At 42.6% G+C, this 17,220-nt stretch overlaps 1 long non-coding RNA gene across 2 annotated transcripts; it reads left to right on the forward strand.

Moving 5' to 3' along the window:
- Positions 1-14,791: 14,791 nt before the first annotated feature.
- Positions 14,792-16,881, forward strand: LOC127531420 (uncharacterized). Of its 2 annotated transcripts, XR_007938542.1 has the most exons (3): positions 14,792-15,143; positions 15,872-15,980; positions 16,140-16,881. It is a non-coding gene; the product is annotated as an uncharacterized LOC127531420 (long non-coding RNA). The 2 variants fall into 2 exon arrangements; XR_007938543.1 differs by having other exon boundaries at positions 14,792-15,980.
- The last annotated feature ends 339 nt before the right edge of the window (positions 16,882-17,220 follow it).

The raw sequence follows: 17,220 nt of genomic DNA on the forward strand, positions 1-17,220 counted from the left end.
TCTATGACTACAAGCTGCACTGATGCAAACACAACTCACTACATTTACACTTTCAGCCTTCACAGCTGGTCTGAGGCTTTTCTTCAGTTAAGTTGCCAAATATGTCTGCTGTTCCTGTGGTGAACCCACTCTATCTTCAACTCACCTGTCCAGGGCATATTTATATAAAGCCTATGTGCTTGGCCAGGATGTTTACTGATAAACTGTAGTTTTCCAGTGAACATATTGCAAAGGCTTTCTTCTAGGCCAAATTAATACATAGTCCCTCTGATTCCAGATGCAGGTTTTTGTCACCAACAGTTGAAACTATTCGCAGAATCTGAAAAGAAATGCAGCAGTTGTTAGAGATTTTCTTTGCATCAAACTGTCTGCTCTTGGGTCAGTTCTGCGCAAACCGTGTGTCTTCTGTGAGTTAGCAGTTAGGTGACCTTGTACTTGTGAACTTGCTGGGCAGATTTTTTTTCTTCAGATCGTGATCACACTGAACAGATTGCGTTTACACCTGCTGAGGTCTCATTACAATGTGAGCTAAGCCACCTCCAAATGCAGTTTGACTCGTCTGATCTCAATGCAACATACGCTTCCCCTTATCTGACACATATCACATGATAATACAGGAAAGAGCTGAGGGTGGACCAGAACTGAAAGGTGCAGATAAGCTGGGCTCAGTCTCACATTACTGGCAGAACCTGACAGGTTACAAGAATATGCTGTTAAACCTCTATTATGGTGCCATTCTGGACTCTCAGTGCTCTTACTAACGCAGGTTGCTGTTGTGTTAAGCTGTTAGTAAAACATGCTAATGTAGCATCAGCACTGTGAGCCTCTAATGGGATGCAAAAGAGCCACGTTCACTTACTGCAGACGAGACGCTTTCTGTCCTTGTGTGTCCAGCAAAAATATTTCCTTACACAGCTTTTAAAGCATGTAACACACACACACACACACACACACACACACACACACACACACACACACACACACACACACACACACACACACACACACACACACACACACACACACACACATGCAGACACTGTGACCTCCACTTTCCTCATCAGTGGGATCAGACTGTTTATCGTATGGTTCTATCTGAGTCACACTTGTTTGCTCTGCTGGTCATTTGGACGCAGCAGCAGAACTCCAATCTGTTCAACCTGTTCTCGAGCCAGGAGGTTAAAAAAAATGTCTCCAGGTCAACACTCTCTGCTCTAAAGGTCTAACTTGTAATGAAAAAATGAAAGTTAGAGGCATAAAAGACAAAACATATGCTTTCAGTCAGCTAACCTTTAGCTAAACTATGACTTTAAAAAAGCAGTAATAACGAGTTGTGCGTTATTTAAAGAGGAAATGTTTCTAGTTTTGTGCCATAAAGTATATCGCTTTGTGTTATTAAAATCTGTCACCCAGCAGATGATATCACATGCATATAAAAGTAATAAATATTTATGATGACCTGATGTTACTTTCTGCAGCTGTACTGCATCCATTCAAATCAATAAGCACTAACTACAGCTCAGAGCTCTTTTATTCACATCATAGTGGAGTGTTCCTTTATTTTCCTTTGATTTTTATGCTACATCTTTGCAATCTAATTTTATTCATTTATTTCTTTTTAGATAAACAGTTTTCTACATTGGCGGTTGCCTCCTCACTGGTTGATAGTGGGCGCAGAGTGCAGCTCACAGAAGCTTTCTGTGGATTTCAAACAACCAGACTGAAGGCAGTGAAATCACCAAAGGAAGCGAGAGCTAAATCCTGCGCGATAAAAACGTCCTCTTAATCTTACCTTGAAAGCCACGACAGAGGGGAGCCTCCCCTCGGAAAGAAAAACAGGCGGATTATTTCCATTTGAAAGAACATGCCAAATTACACAAACGTGTTTTCAGCCGCTCTTTTCAAAAGTGGCAACAGATGGAGGCCAGTCGGCGTTGTGAGCAGGTTGGAGTTGACGGTCCACCGCCGCTACGTTTCCTGTGTGTGCTGGTGTTTATCAGCACACACAGGTAGTCCAAGAAGCCATTATACAGAGCACAGATCTTATTCAAGCATACACCAAAAGAGATGCTGCCCAGGTGTGTGCTGTCTTTCACTGATTTTTTTCTCTTGTTGTGAATAAATACAGACTATGGACTTAAAATGTAGCAGCTGCTGCATAACTTATCTCTACAGGAGTTTGGAACAAAGTGCAGTGAGTGATTAGACAACTGAGGAAGGAAGTTGGGAGCAAGGTGAGAGCTGGAGGAGATAAATGAAAGCTGGAGGTTTATTTTAGCTGCTGTCAGATGGCCAAAACACGAGCTTTGGAGAGCTCAGGTGCACAACTGACTGAGATGTTTTTCAAAGCAAGAACCCTGCAAAAGTTTGGATAAAGTCCATATTCTGCCTATTTTTTTAGTAAGTAGAAGTAAGCACGACCACAGCCTTTCTCTTCATGCAAACACATGCTACTTTTGATTTGTGTTTGTACTTAAATCACAGCTTGCAAAAGCTTTGTTGTGACCAGCTGAGAGTCTTCATCTTTGCAGTTCTCTTTGAGGCATGTTCAAAATTTCCTCAATGTTTTCATTGATGTTCAGATCACGACCATTCCGAAAGTTGCACATCGTCTTTGTTGCCTTAGTTGACGGTAAATTTTAAGATCCATTTTGAACTCAGTCCTGCTGTTGAAGCCTCTTTTCAACTTCACTCTCTTACCTGACTACATGTTGTTTGCATCCAGAATTTGTTGATATTTAGCAACATCCATCTTCCCTTTTATTTATGTAAATCTTTTCTGTCTGTGGTTGCAACACACCCTGAAGCAAAGATTTCCACCTCCATGTTTAACATGTTCTTCCTTAGTTCATTATAGACCCCTTTCACATGACGTATGCATACTTAATTAGGCAGCTGCGTGTGTAGACCCAGTTCAAAACAAAGCCTGTTTACCTGGCCAAGGCGAGATATTGCAAGCACATATTACACTAAATATGCCTTCTTGTTGTGCTGTCGGCTGTCAGAATCGTAATAAAGCAGATGATATGGCAGCTGTGACAGCGACCAGGTGGAACTTGCTTTGTTACCACGGCTAAACGTTTGGTTTACTTAATACTGATTTCCGCGTTCTCCGGAGCAGTCGTTACGTTGATATTAAAGTTCCTGCTGATATACCGGAGAAGCCCTGAGCCCGTTAGCAGGACAGTGCAGTATGTCAAAGTCGTGCCTGATAACGCATTGAAGGATTACTTTAATACCCAACATGCCGAACCAGGCCAGCAGCAACAGGACAGCACACCATCTGCTGCATCCAAACAGCAAGAGGCCGTGTCCGGCAGGCAGCAGGAGGTGGCTGTCGGCGGCGGCAGCCCCAAAAAACAGCCGCCACCGCCTTCTCAAAGCGAGCCAATTGATGCGGCCAAAGCCGAGACGTGCAATTTCCTAAACGCTATCTTTCTGTTCTTGTTCAGGGAACTCCGAGACACCCCGGTCGTCAGACACTGGCTCACCCATTAAATTAAAGTGGAATGTGGAGGAGCTCCTGCACCGGGTCTGCGCACGCATACCTTGTTGTGTTAGTAAACACTGCAAGGGGTCTATTAAGACATACATTTTGGTAAATGTTCCCAAAGAGCTCAGTTTTACCTTCATCTGTCTACAGCACTTGTTTCCAAACCATTCTGATGACTCTTCCTGTACAGTCTGTCCCTGATCTTGTCTTGACCTCCAGGATTCCTCTGCAAATTGCAATAGGTGATAATGTTGGGTCTCTCCTCTAAGCCTCACCTACCAGACCAGCATGTGATGCAAACATGCAAAGATAGTTGAGCTGAGAATCAACAATAATTTGTGGCTTCACCTGGGACGTGATCCCTGCTCTTCTAATTGGAAGTCCCTTGAACATAGCCAGGAAGGGGTGCAGAAGTGTAGTTTCCTCTCAGTCCACTTGATTTGCAATATGCTGAAAGGTTAGATTGGATTTTTTTTTGCCCAATGACACCATAAAAAATACTTTCACTGCAGTCTTTTCAACAAAATCATGAAAAGTCTGCAAACATCATGTCGTCAGTCCAGAAAGTGAAAATGATAGGAGACTGGCTTCTACAGGACAGTGATCTACAGCAAACCCCAGAATTCACCATCAGACACTCCTGAAACCACAACCTGAAGGTTTTGTAGTGGCCGTCATAGTCCCAGCCTGAACATCCCTGAAATCTGTAGCTCTAAAAAGGATTTGTTTGTAACAACCTTAAAATATATCAGAACTTGAGTTGCTCTCCTCTGAATCGTGCCAAAAAATTAGAAGTCAGAAACAGAAGGACTTAGCTCACCACAAAAGTGTTTGCAGGCTGTAGTATCCGACTCAAGAGGCTGCTCAAATATTTGCATTTTGAACAATTACCACTGCAATTTTTCTTCTACTGTTTTTAACTTCTGGGAAATTAAAGTGTGATGATTCTAGTGCAATAAAACAAAACCCTGTGTTTGAAGAAAATTAGTTTTCTTTAAATTTTATCTACTCATTTTCACTTCAAAAATATACTAAACAAATTTGTGTGACGAGGTAAAATTTTGCACAAAACTGCTTTAATTGGCACAACATTTTGATTTAGAATTTGTCTACTTTTTGATGAAAATGTTTAATTTGGTCACATGTAATTGTATTAAATTTCCAAAAAGTCAGCGCATTTGAGTAGAATCAATGAAAAGTCAGTTTAATTTGTGCATTTTTACTATAGTCTATTATAAGCTTTTTGCTGCACTCATGATTAATGTCATCCTTCTCTTGCATGTACACCCCCTGTCAAAAGTTTTGAGACAGTTTCTCATTCAAATGAATGAGAACCCGTCTCAAAACTTTTGACAGGGGGTGTATATTAGTATGTTGAAGCCTCTGTGCTGGACTGCTGCCTGCACTTGAACCCTGCTCGGCCTCTCTGACTGCTCTTCCTCCCTTTTACTGATTGGATTTTCCTCTTGCTCTGTGCTCCAATCAAGCTGTGCCTGTCATTACTGCAACTTGGCCAAACTGTCACTCTGCAGGGCTGTGATTTAGTGTGAGGAGCTCCTTTGTACCTGCTGCGGTGTTTCTGGTACCTACACAGTGTATCTGTCTCTATGAAACCTTGTCAACTGCTCCAGAATCATTGTGCTACATGTAGGAGATGCTGGAGGCTGGATCAGGTTCAGGGTTTTGTTCCAAGAACATTTTGCTCAACTACTGTTAAGCACTAAAAAAGACATCTGGTCTTTTGTGCTACTTTTGCTTGTAGCTTTTGTTTGGACAGTAACTTCAGACTTCCAGTCCAGCACCAAGTCATATCACTTGCAGAAATTCTCAGATGACACGGCCATAGTAGGCTGAGTGGAGAACGGGGGGCAGGATGAATACGGGAACCGGGTGAGACGGTTTGTGCAATGATGCAAGAACCACCTGCAGCAGAATGTGACAAAGACCAAGGATATGGCGGTGGACTTCATGACAAGTCTCCACCCTCTCCTGTCTGTGTCAAGGGGATTGATGTGGAGATTGTCCAGACTTACAAGTACCTGGGAGTAGGTAGTACAATTGTTTTTAACTATCACTTTATATCCTACTCTATGTTCTGTGTTGTCTTAATGTTTCCCCATTTCTTGAATATCCATGCTGCTGTAGCAACTGAATTTCCCTCCAATGATTAATAAAGTCAGTCTAAGTCTAAGTCTAAGTGCAGGTTTTTTATTTTTCAAAATCAAATCCAATCAAATTAAATCAAATCAAGCTTTATTGGCATCATATCAAATGAGATAGCGTTCCTCCAGTATCCAAAGACCAGATCAGCAGTTTAGTATTCTGACTGCTTGTGGAAGGAAGTTGTTTATCAGTCTGGTGGTTCTTCCTTTGATGTTCCTGAAACGTTTGCTGCAGCAATTCAAAGAGTTTATGGAGAGGGTATGAGGAGTGCCTAACAATATTCAGTACCCTGCTCCTGCAAGGGTTCTGGAAAAGTTCTTGAACAGAGCCCTCTCAGCTCCCCTGACTATCCTCTGCAGGCCTTTTCTGTCGGACATACTGCAGCAGGAGTACCATGTTGAGATGCAGTATGTCAGGACACTCTCGGTCACACCTCTGTAGAAAGTCCTAAGGATGGTGGTGAGGAGAAAGGCTTGTTTCACTCTCCTCGGGAAATGTAGCCTCTGCTGGGACCGTTTTAAGATCACTGAAGTGTTCATATTGCAGTTCAGGTCCTGCGAGATCTGCAATCCAAGGAAGTTGATGTCCTCCACTCTCTCCACTGTGCAACCACTGATGCTGAGGGGAGCATGCTCAGGTCATGACAGGGGAAAGTCAATGATCATCTCCTTGGTTTTGTCCATGCTGAGCAGCAGGTTGCTCTCTCTGCACCAGCCCTACAGGTGTTTCACTTCATCCCTGTACATTGATTCCTCGTTCCCCCAAATGAGTACCACTATGGTGTCGTCAGCGAACTTTATGATCTGGATTCCCGCATGTGTGGCTGCACAGTCATGTGTTAGCAGTGTAAACAACAGTGGACTGAGCACAAAGCCTTGAGGAGATCCAGTGCTCAGCGTGATGGTGCTGGAAAAGTTCTTTCTGACCTGGACAGACTGGGGCCTCTCTGTTAGAAACTCCAGGACCCAGAGACATGTGGTGGTATCCAGGTCGAGTAGGAGGAGTTTCTCCATTAGTCTCTGGGAGATGATGGTATTTAACGCTGAGGTGAAATCAATGCATAGGATTCTGACATATGTGTCTTTATGGTCCAGATGAGTGATGACAGAGTGCAAGGTGGTGGATATTGCGTCCTTTGTGGAGTGGATGGGAAGGGGGTCAAGGGATGCAGGGAGGCTGAATGTGATGTGTGGTTTGATGAGTCGTTCAAAACACTTCCTCACAATTGTGGTCAGTGTGATGGGGCGATAGTCACTGAGCCAGGACACAACTGATTTCTTTGCCACTGGAACTATGGTGGATGTTTTGAAGCATCTGGGGACAATGGTCTGACTGAGGGAGATGTTAAAGTCAGTCAGTACATCTGCCAGCTCGCCAGCGCAGACTCTGAGCACACATCCTGGGCTGCTGTCCAGACCTGTCGCTTGTCGTGGGTGAACCCGAGTTAGCGTCCTCTGTGTGTCTGCTGCCTTGATGGCAAAAGCTGGTCTGACAGATGGAGGAGAAGGATTAGCCCTCTCTCTGGTTGTTGGGTTTGATGCTTCAAAGCGTGCAAAGAAGCTGCTGAGCCTGTCTGGAAGAGAAGCGTCATCGTCAACCCCCTGCCTGGTCTTGTAGTCCGTCAACACTTGGACTCTCTGCCACATCCGTCTGGCGTTTCCTGTGTCACAGAGGTGTGCCTGAATTTTCTCTGTGGAGGTGCCTTTAGCAGCCTTGATCCCTTTTGAGAGTGCAGACCTGGCTGAGTGAAGAGCAGTCTTTAAACTGGTGGGGTTAAAATCCCCTGCAACCACTACAAAGCTATCTGGGTGTTCAGTCAGAACAACATCACTGATGGCGTCATGCAGCCCTCCAAGTGCCTCGTTAGCATTAGCTTTAGCATTAGCACTCTCTTCTTCTTCTTTTTCTTTCGGCTTTTCCCTTCAGGGGTCGCCACAGTGAATCAATTGCCTCCATCTAACCATGTCTTCTGCATCCTCTTCTCTCACACCAACTACCTTCATGTCCTCTTTAACTACATCCATAAACCTCCTCTTTGGTTTTCCTCTAGGCCTCCTGCTTGGCAGTGGGAAACTCAGCATCCTTCTACCAATATATTCACTCTCTCTCCTCTGGACATGTCCGAACTATCTCAGTCTGGCCTCTCTGACTTTATCTCCAAAGCCTATAACATGTGCTGTCCCTCTGATGTACTCATTCCTGATCCTATCCATCCTGGTCACTCCCAGAGAGAACCTCAGCATCTTCAGTTCTGCTACCTCCAGCTCTGCCTCCTGTCTTTTCCTCAGGGACACTGTCTCCAGACCAAACAACATGGCTGGTCTCACCACAGTTTTGCAAACCTTTCCTTTCATTTTAGCTGAAACTCTTCTATCACACATCACACCTGACATTTTTCTCCAGCCGTTCCATCCTGCCTGTACACGCTTTTTCACCTCTTTTCCACACTCTCCATTGCTCTGGACTGTTGACCCTAAGTACTTAAAATCCTCCACCTTCTTGATCTCTTCTCCCTGTAATCTCACTCTTCCACTTGGGTCCCTCTCATTCACACACAGATACTCCGTCTTGCTGCGGCTAACCTTCATTCCTCTCCTTTCCAGAGCAAACCTCCATGCCTCTAGCTTCTCCTCCACCTGTTCCCTGCTCTCACTACAGATCACAATGTCATCTGCAAACATCATAGTCCATGGAGACTCCTGTCTAACCTCGTCTGTCATCCTGTCTATCACCATAGCAAACAAGAAGGGGCTCAGAGCTGATCCCTGATGTAGTCCCACCTCCACCTTGAACTCCTCTGTTACTCCTACAGCACACCTCACCACTGTCTTACAGTCCTCATACATGTCCTGCACCACTCTAACATACTTCTCTGCCACTCCAGACTTCCTCATACAAAACCACAGTTCCTCTCTGGGCACCCTGTCATAAGCTTTCTCCAGATCTACAAAGACACAATGCAGCTCCTTCTGACCATCTCTGTACTTCTCTATCAACATCTTCAAAGCAAATATTGCATCTGTTGTATTCTTTCTTGGCATGAAACCATACTGCTGCTTACAGAGGTTCACCTCTGCCCTTAGTCTAGCTTCAACTACTCTTTCCCATAGCTTCATTGTGTGGCTCATCAGCTTTATTCCTCTGTAGTTGCCACAACTCTGCACATCTCCCTTGTTCTTAAAGATGGGCACCAGCACACTTCTCCTCCATTCCTCGGGCATCTTCTCATTATCTAAGATCCTGTTGAACAACCCAGTCAGAAGCTCTACTGCTACCTCTCCGAGACACTTCCATACCTCCACAGGTATATCATCAGGACCAAGTGCCTTTCCACTCTTCCACGGAGGGCATTGAAAAGGATCTTCAATGCCCTCCTCACTTCATCCTTACTAATCTTTGCTACTTCCTGGTCCACAAAAGTCACCTCATCTACTCTTCGTTCTCTCTCATTTTCCTTATTCATCAACTCTTCAAAGTACTCTTTCCATCTTCCCATCACACTATTGGCACCTGTCAACACACTTCCATCCTTATCCTTTATCACTCTAACCTGCTGCACGTCCTTCCCATCTCTGTCTCTCTGCCTTGCCAACCTGTACAGATCAGTCTCTCCCCCTTACTGTCCAACCTAGCATACAAGTCATCGTAAGCCCCTTGTTTGGCCTTTGCCACCTCTACTTTCACCTTACGCTGCATCTCCCTGTACTCCTGTCTACTGTCTTCAGTCCTCTCAATGTCCCACTTCTTCTTAGCTAACCTCTTTCTCTGGATCCAGTCCTGCACCTCCTCATTCCACCACCAAGTCTCCTGATCTCCTTTCCTTACAGATGACACACCAAGTACTCTCCGACCTGTCTGCCTGATCACATTTGCTGTAGTTGTCCAGTCATCTGGAAGCACCTCCTGACCATCCAAAGCCTGTCTCAACTCTTTCCTGAAAGTCATACAACACTCTTCCTTTTTCAGCTTCCACCATTTGGTCCTCTGCTCTGCCTTTGACTTCCTCATCTTCTTCACCAACAGGGTCATCCTACACACCACCGTCCTATGCTGTCTGGTTACACTCTCACCTACCACTACTTTGCAGTCACTGATCTCTTTCAGATTACACCGTCTACACAAGATGTAGTCTACCTGTGTGCTCCTACCTCCACTCTTATAGGTCACCCTATGTTCCTGCCTCTTCTGGAAGAAAGTATTCACTACAGCCATTTCCATCCTTTTTGCAAAGTCAACCACCATCTGTCTTTCTGCATTCCTCTCCTGGATACCAAACCTGCCCATGACCTCCTCATCATCTCTGTTTCCTGCACCAACATGTCCATTGAAGTCTGCACCAATGACAACTCTCTCACTTCTAGGGATACTCTGCATCACTTCATCAAGGTCCAACCAGAATTTCTCCTTCTCCTCCAACTCACATCCTACCTGTGGAGCATACCCACTAGCAACATTGAACATCACACCTTCAATTTCTAGCTTCAGGCTCATCACTCGATCTGACACTCTTCTTACCTCCAGGACATTCCTAACAAACTCCTCCTTCACGATAATTCCTACTCCATTTCTCTTCCTATCTACACCATGATAGAACAACTTGAACCCTGCTCCTAGACTTCTAGCTTTACTACCTTTCCACCTGGTCTCCTGGACACACAGTATGTCCACCTTCCTCCTCTGCATCATGTCAACCAACTCTCTACCTTTTCCTGTCATAGTTCCAACATTCAAAGTCCCTACTCTCAGTCCTAGACTCTTGGTGTTCCTCTTCTCTCTCTTCCTACGAGCACACCTTCCTCCCCTCCTTCTTCGACCAACAGTCGTCCATTTTCCACCGGCACCCTGTAGGTCGACAGCATCAATAGCGGTCGTTGTTAACCCGGGCCTCGACCGATCCGGTATGGAAGTCATACATTTGATTCGCATGTTTGATTTGGCTAAAGTTTTACGTTGGATGCCCTTCCTGCCACAACCCTCTGTATTTATCCGGGCTTGGGACTGGCACAATAAGACACTGGCTTGTGTCCCCTTGCGGCTACATTCTTTAGCATTAGCACTTTGAGCTATGTAAACAGCAGCTACCATCACGATGGTGAATTCCCTCGGCAGGTAGAATGGCCAGGATTTCACAATGAGGAATTCCGCCAACTGAGAGCAGTGTTTAGAGGCTAACGTGGCATTAACACACCAGTCCTTCTTGATACAGATGCACAGGCCCCCGTCTTGGCTCTTGCCAGAGCTAGCAGCCTCTCTGTCCGCCCGATGTCATCCCCTCCGGCTGAATGGGATGTTCTCATGGAGCCATGTTTCAGTGAAAGCAAACACACAGCAGTCTTTCCACTGTCTGCGGGTTTCTCTCAGCAAACGTAGCTTGTCCAGCTTGTTGTCCAGGGAGCAGACATTGGAGAGTAGGAGCGACGGTACAGCTGATCTGGAGGGGTTAGCCTTTAGTCTTGGCTCTTTCCCCTGTTTTGTTTATGTTCAAACCGCTTTCGCTTCCTCCTCTATTAAGTAACTGCCAGCGTAGACTCCGATAATATTCCGTGCTGGAGTAGTATGTCCAAATCACAGCCAAGAGTCTCAATTTTAGCAACATTCATTGCCCTGATGTTCAGCAAAGTCTCTCAGCTGTAAGGTTTGTGGAATGTGTTGGACAGGCAAGATACTCTAAACTGTCACTCTTGCTGTCTCCTGGAGGGGCTGGTGTGTCCATGTGGGCTGCCATCTCTTTTGTTTTTTGTTTTTTTATTCTATTGTTGTAAAATTGATCAGGTATGTAAGTTTACATCTTCCAGTTAGAAGTCCTCGTTTCGTTTTTGACTTCATCCATCCACCACCCACTGCGATCTGTTACCTCCTTTGGTGACCTGTGCTGATTATTGTTGTTCTTCCAAAAACCTATGACTCATTAATAAGTTCAACTTTGACCATCTGCTTGTTCATATGTTGCTTCTCTTCTCCCTCAACGAGCTGGGTCAGAACACTTTCCCAGGCTATTGCTGTTGCATCTTTAATCTAAGTTACTATAGTTACAGGTTGTAGCTGAACAGCCATGTTTCACTATTTCAGTTTCTACCATACTGGAATAGCTCATGGACACAGAGTACATGTAGCTCTGTTCAGTCTTCTCTTTGTTACTTGGGAACAGCTGTCTTTTCCACACTCACTGTTCTGAGCAGAGCACACTATGATTTATAGCAGTTTTCTGAGCCTGTATCCACTGCAGAGCTCTGCTCTTACACAACCTTGTGTTCACTCACTTGTTCACTAAAATAGTGTCAACTTGACGTAATGTAACACAATCTACCACTGTCCTGCATGGCTGGCTTACAGAATATGGACACTACAGACAAAGAAAATTATAATGTTTATTTTATGAATAATATGTAAGATACAGACTCAGTGGGCAACAGAAAATCATGATCACCACATCTACAGTCCTCAGTACTTTATATTAGCAGGCATACTGTTAGAGTAAAAGTACCCTAATGCTATGCCTGCTCTAGTGATTTGTCTAAACTAACCACATTGCTTTTTCACCAAAAAATATTCTTCATATTCACCATTTTTATTTCTTGAGAAATTAGTCTTGCACTAAAGGCTAACTTCTCATTCACACATACTGTGTTCTTCTGGCTTAGCAAGGCCGATCCCTCTTTGCACCTTCTGGTTTTAATTATTGCAGACACTCACAGTTCCCTCTCCTTCGCCCTCGATCCATTCTCCTCAGCGTCTCAGATGAAGGGTAGTAATCAAGAACTGGGTGGCAGACAAGAGGCCATTTACTCAGGTGAGGAGCAGAGAGATGTGCGCCACTTCAGGAGATGCAAAGCCTAGCCCAAGGGTGCCACTCAATCATCCCCAATCAGGAAAACCCCCGAGAGGTCTCAGAGAAACATACAGAACCCCTGCTTTTGTCTGATATGCTATCTTTCTTTTTTCCCCCCAGAATATGAGACATGGAAGAAAGCAGCCAAGGTGAAATGCACCTTTTCAGTTAAAAGAATTTTATTCACAAAGCTTGTTTTCAGTATTTCCAACAGAGCGGCCCCTGGGCCACAGCAGCAGCATCAGGCCATGCTGATGAAGATACAATCCAAGGGGGGCTCCTCTCTCCTTCTTCTTCTCACTGTGGCATCTGCCAGCAGAGGGAAGAAGAAGAAAGGAAAAAATACAAGCGTTGAAGTAGATTCCTCTGTGAATAAAGCAGCCTCTGAATCCAATCTCAGTGAAAAGAGACGGAGTCAGCACGAAGATGGTGCCATAAAGAGGCAGGTACAAGCAGATGAATCAGGAAGAGGAGAAGCCTTAGGTTGGAGAGATCAAAGATAGTGTTGAAAAGAAGGAGAAGAAGGAGACGCTGTTGAATTATTTTGGAGGTGTTTGAGGGGTATTTTCCATCTAGCGTGTCTAACCTCAGAGGGGCATGTTCTGCCAGCTCTCACCGCATGCAACAGAGACTTTAGCACACGCATGCACACACACACGCACACACGCACACACACACACACACACACACACACACACACACACACACACACACACACACACACACACACACACACACACACACACACACACAGAGAGAGAAAGAGAGAGAGAGAGAGAGAAATGCGCTTTAGCTTCTCGGTCTTATTTGCATCATTCTTCGGGGAGACTTTACCTTTGTCTTTGCAGCAAGTCAAATTTCCTGGATCGGAGAAGAGCCTTTTTTGATATGCACTCTTTTTGGCTGACGTTACTCAGCGTTACAACAAATAGTCAAATCAAATCAAAGCAGCCTGCACAGTGACAGTGGGATGGGAGAAGGGTTGGCTGTCTCTATTTAATCTATTGTCAATGAGAAATGAGGCACATCTGAACCCTAAGAGATCCATGGTGACCATATGACTGTACACAGCACCTATGGCCTGGAGAAGATCCAGCCATCATGATCTTCTGTGTGTGTGTGTGTGTGTGTGTGTGTGTGTGTGTGTGTGTGTGTGTGTGTGTGTGTGTGTGTGTGTGTCTGTATTTGTCCAACTGTTTGTCTCAACTGTGTTAGTATTAAGGTTAGAATTAGGTTACGGTGCTTGTGGATAGGTGAGGGTTTTAGAATAAATCATGTCAATGATATCTTCACAAAAATAGCAGACGTGTGTGTGTGTGTGTGTGTGTGTGTGTGTGTGTGTGTGTGTGTGTGTGTGTGTGTGTGTGTGTGTGTGTGTGTGTGTGTGTGCAGACAGATTAGCTGTAACAGCTGTCTCCTGTGGATTGCTCTGGGGAAAAACTGACCTTCTGCCTTCCAGGTGATCTCAACAAAGTGCAATTTTGTTATCCGTTCCCTCTGAGATGTGATTGCTTTATGTGCATTTGTGCAACCTTTCTTTGCGTAACTTACCACAATCACAGATGTTATTAGCAATCATAGAGCATAACATCTCACCCAAGTAACAGCCTCAGTTGGAAGATAAGAACAGCACTGTGCTACCTGAACTATACAGTCTACATGTACATGTACATAATACTGTGTAATGTACATGCAGACAGAAAATTTGTCATTTTTTTTGTCTGTTTGTTTTCCCATTTTGCCATTCTTACCACACACTACTGTTGAAAAGTTTTTGGTTACTTAGAAATGTACTTATTTTTGAAAGAAAAGCAGTTTTTTTCACTGAAGATAAAATAAAAGCAATCATAAATAAAGTCATATATATATATATATATATATATATATATATATATATATATATATATATATATATATATATATGGCATGCCGTTTAGGAAATTATATATATAATGAAAGTCGATATATATATAATGAAACTTGATATATATATAATGAAACTTGATATATATATAATGAAACTTGATATATATATAATGAAAGTCGATATATATATAATGAAACTTGATATATATATAATGAAAGTCGATATATATATAATGAAACTTGATATATATATAATGAAACTTGATATATATATAATGAAAGTCGATATATATATAATGAAACTTGATATATATATAATGAAAGTTGATATATATATATATCAACTTTCATTATATATATATCGACTTTCATTATATATATATATCAACTTTCATTATATATATATCTCGACTTTCATTATATATATATATATATCGACTTTCATTATATATATATATCGACTTTCACTATATATATATCAACTTTCATTATATATATATCAAGTTTCATTATATATATATATCAACTTTCATTATATATATATCAAGTTTCATTATATATATATCGACTTTCATTATATATATATATCAACTTTCATTATATATATATCAAATCTTTTTTTCCTACCGAGCCCCGGAAGGGACATGTCCGTATGGCGAAGCGACAACGAAGGACACTCACCCGGACGAGAATTTTATTGAGTTTTATTTTAAAATCGGCCTGAAACACACAGACATTCAAGCAGTGCGATGCGCTAAGAGTCTGCCATGCAGACCAGCGATCCTGATAATGGTAAGTTTTATTTCTCCAACATCCTGCTGTTATCCTACTATGAATACGCTAGCTACAACAGTCCCACATCAGTATTATGAACGTTCCGCCAGCTAACGCGGTCCGGACACCGGATCAGTGATTAGAGGTTGGCGTTCAACTATTGTTTGCCAGCCAGTTAGCCGCTGGTAAGCTAACAAGCTATGAAACAACTCCTTATAAAACCGGAGGAAAGCAGCAGCAATATTTCAGTCCAAGACCTGTATTCAGAACCTCCCACGCTGTTACACAATGACCCATTAATCATATTACTGAACTATATGGTTATCATTGAAATTTCCCTTGAAGAACCAGTGAACTCTTTGCGAACACATTTTAATTTATGTGTTGATTATGTTTCGTATCAGTAATACAAGTCTAAAAAACTGATTGAAATGATCAAGTTAACACAATGAAGTAAAGAGTACTGGTAATCTGCAGCTATTTTCATAATTTCAAGGTGAAATTCTGATGTGTGATTTTCTAGCTTTGCAGATGTGGAAATCCAATGCACTGATTTCTTATACACAGATGCTTTTGGTGTTTTTTGTTGTAAAATAAAACAAGGCATTTATCACTGTTGGAAATTATTACAGGTATTATTTGTAACACTTTCTAACATTGTATGGACAAAGCAATAAATCAGTTAATGGATAAAATCATTTGTATTACAGATGCTATCAACAGCATGTCTTGTTCATTTTATTTAGTTGTCGGCCTTGGATGATGAGGTCCAGTTACCAGGAGCACTAGTCTGCAGCTTACTGGTTCCGTCCTGCAGCTCCTCCACGCCGTCCTCCTCTCTACAGACCAAATCAAGTAAGATCTGTTTAGACTATGCAGACATCAACATGATCAGTATGTTATCTTTTGACCCATCCTAAAATCACAAAATAGAACATTTACTTTAAGTTAACTGTGTTTATGAAAATAGAAAATAATTACTGACAACTAGTACTTTTTGGTGCTTTTATGCAGGAAAAGGGAACCAGGAAGCTGCTGTGGATCCTCTGCAGTATCTGGAGAGGTCAGAGGAACGGTTCTTGGAACAGATCGGAAGACACCAAGACGTGACCTCTGCCATGCTCCAGAACATCCAGAAGATGAATGAAAACCTTGGTTGCACTGATGGGACGCATGGTGTCGGTGCTGGAGCAACTGTCCCAGAATTAAACTGCATTGTTGACTATTGGCTTTTCTAGAAAATAAATCTTTTTTAGTACTTCACCTGTTTTGTATTTTACTCATGCACTTTGGATGAATGAACAGAAATTTGTGATGAGAGATGCAAATTTTGTCTATAATCTACAGAGACTTTATTCAGTGTTCAGTGCACACTTTTGTTACACACATTTTGACAGATAAGCAGTTGTGCTTTTCAAGCAGATTTTAGTCAGAAACATCAGTAGCATACGTTGTTGTTTTTTTACTGTTACACCAATCTAGGTAGATAAACTGCACTACTGCAGCAGACATATTATTGAAATGTGCTTCTATTATGTGTCTACATACACTGCTCACAAATAGTTATTCAACTTTTGGGTGAAATTGATGGAAAATATAAAAAGTGCATGCTGTAGTGATATATCATAAAAGTAGGGTATTTAACTAGAAACATGCAATAGTGATTTCCTCATCTCAAAAAAAATTATTGAATCAAAAGCTAACAACAGTGGAGGGTATGTCACAATAAAAATGTCTCAGTTTGGACAGAACAGCAGCCTTCAGCTGAAATCCAGTACAATTGTGTCCCACCAGTGGCGTGATCATGGATGTGTCCAGGCAGCAGCTGACCTCTGCCTCGTAATTAGCCTTAAGACCAACTATAAAGATAAACATAGATATTATCATTATCATCAACATATGGTGCATGTGTTTAACCTTTAAGCTATGTAGGGATGCAAATGTAGTCGAAGCTAAGTAGCTAAGCTAATGCTAACACGTTCAGTGTTCAGAATCAAAACATCTCTAAAAATTACCTGTTTTCTCAAACGTAGTCGCCATTCCCTGTGACAACCATGAAGACAGATAGATAATCACAGAAGAGCTCATCTGAAGA

This window comes from Acanthochromis polyacanthus, chromosome 20, assembly GCF_021347895.1.
Source record: "Acanthochromis polyacanthus isolate Apoly-LR-REF ecotype Palm Island chromosome 20, KAUST_Apoly_ChrSc, whole genome shotgun sequence".
NCBI lineage: Eukaryota > Metazoa > Chordata > Actinopteri > Pomacentridae > Acanthochromis > Acanthochromis polyacanthus.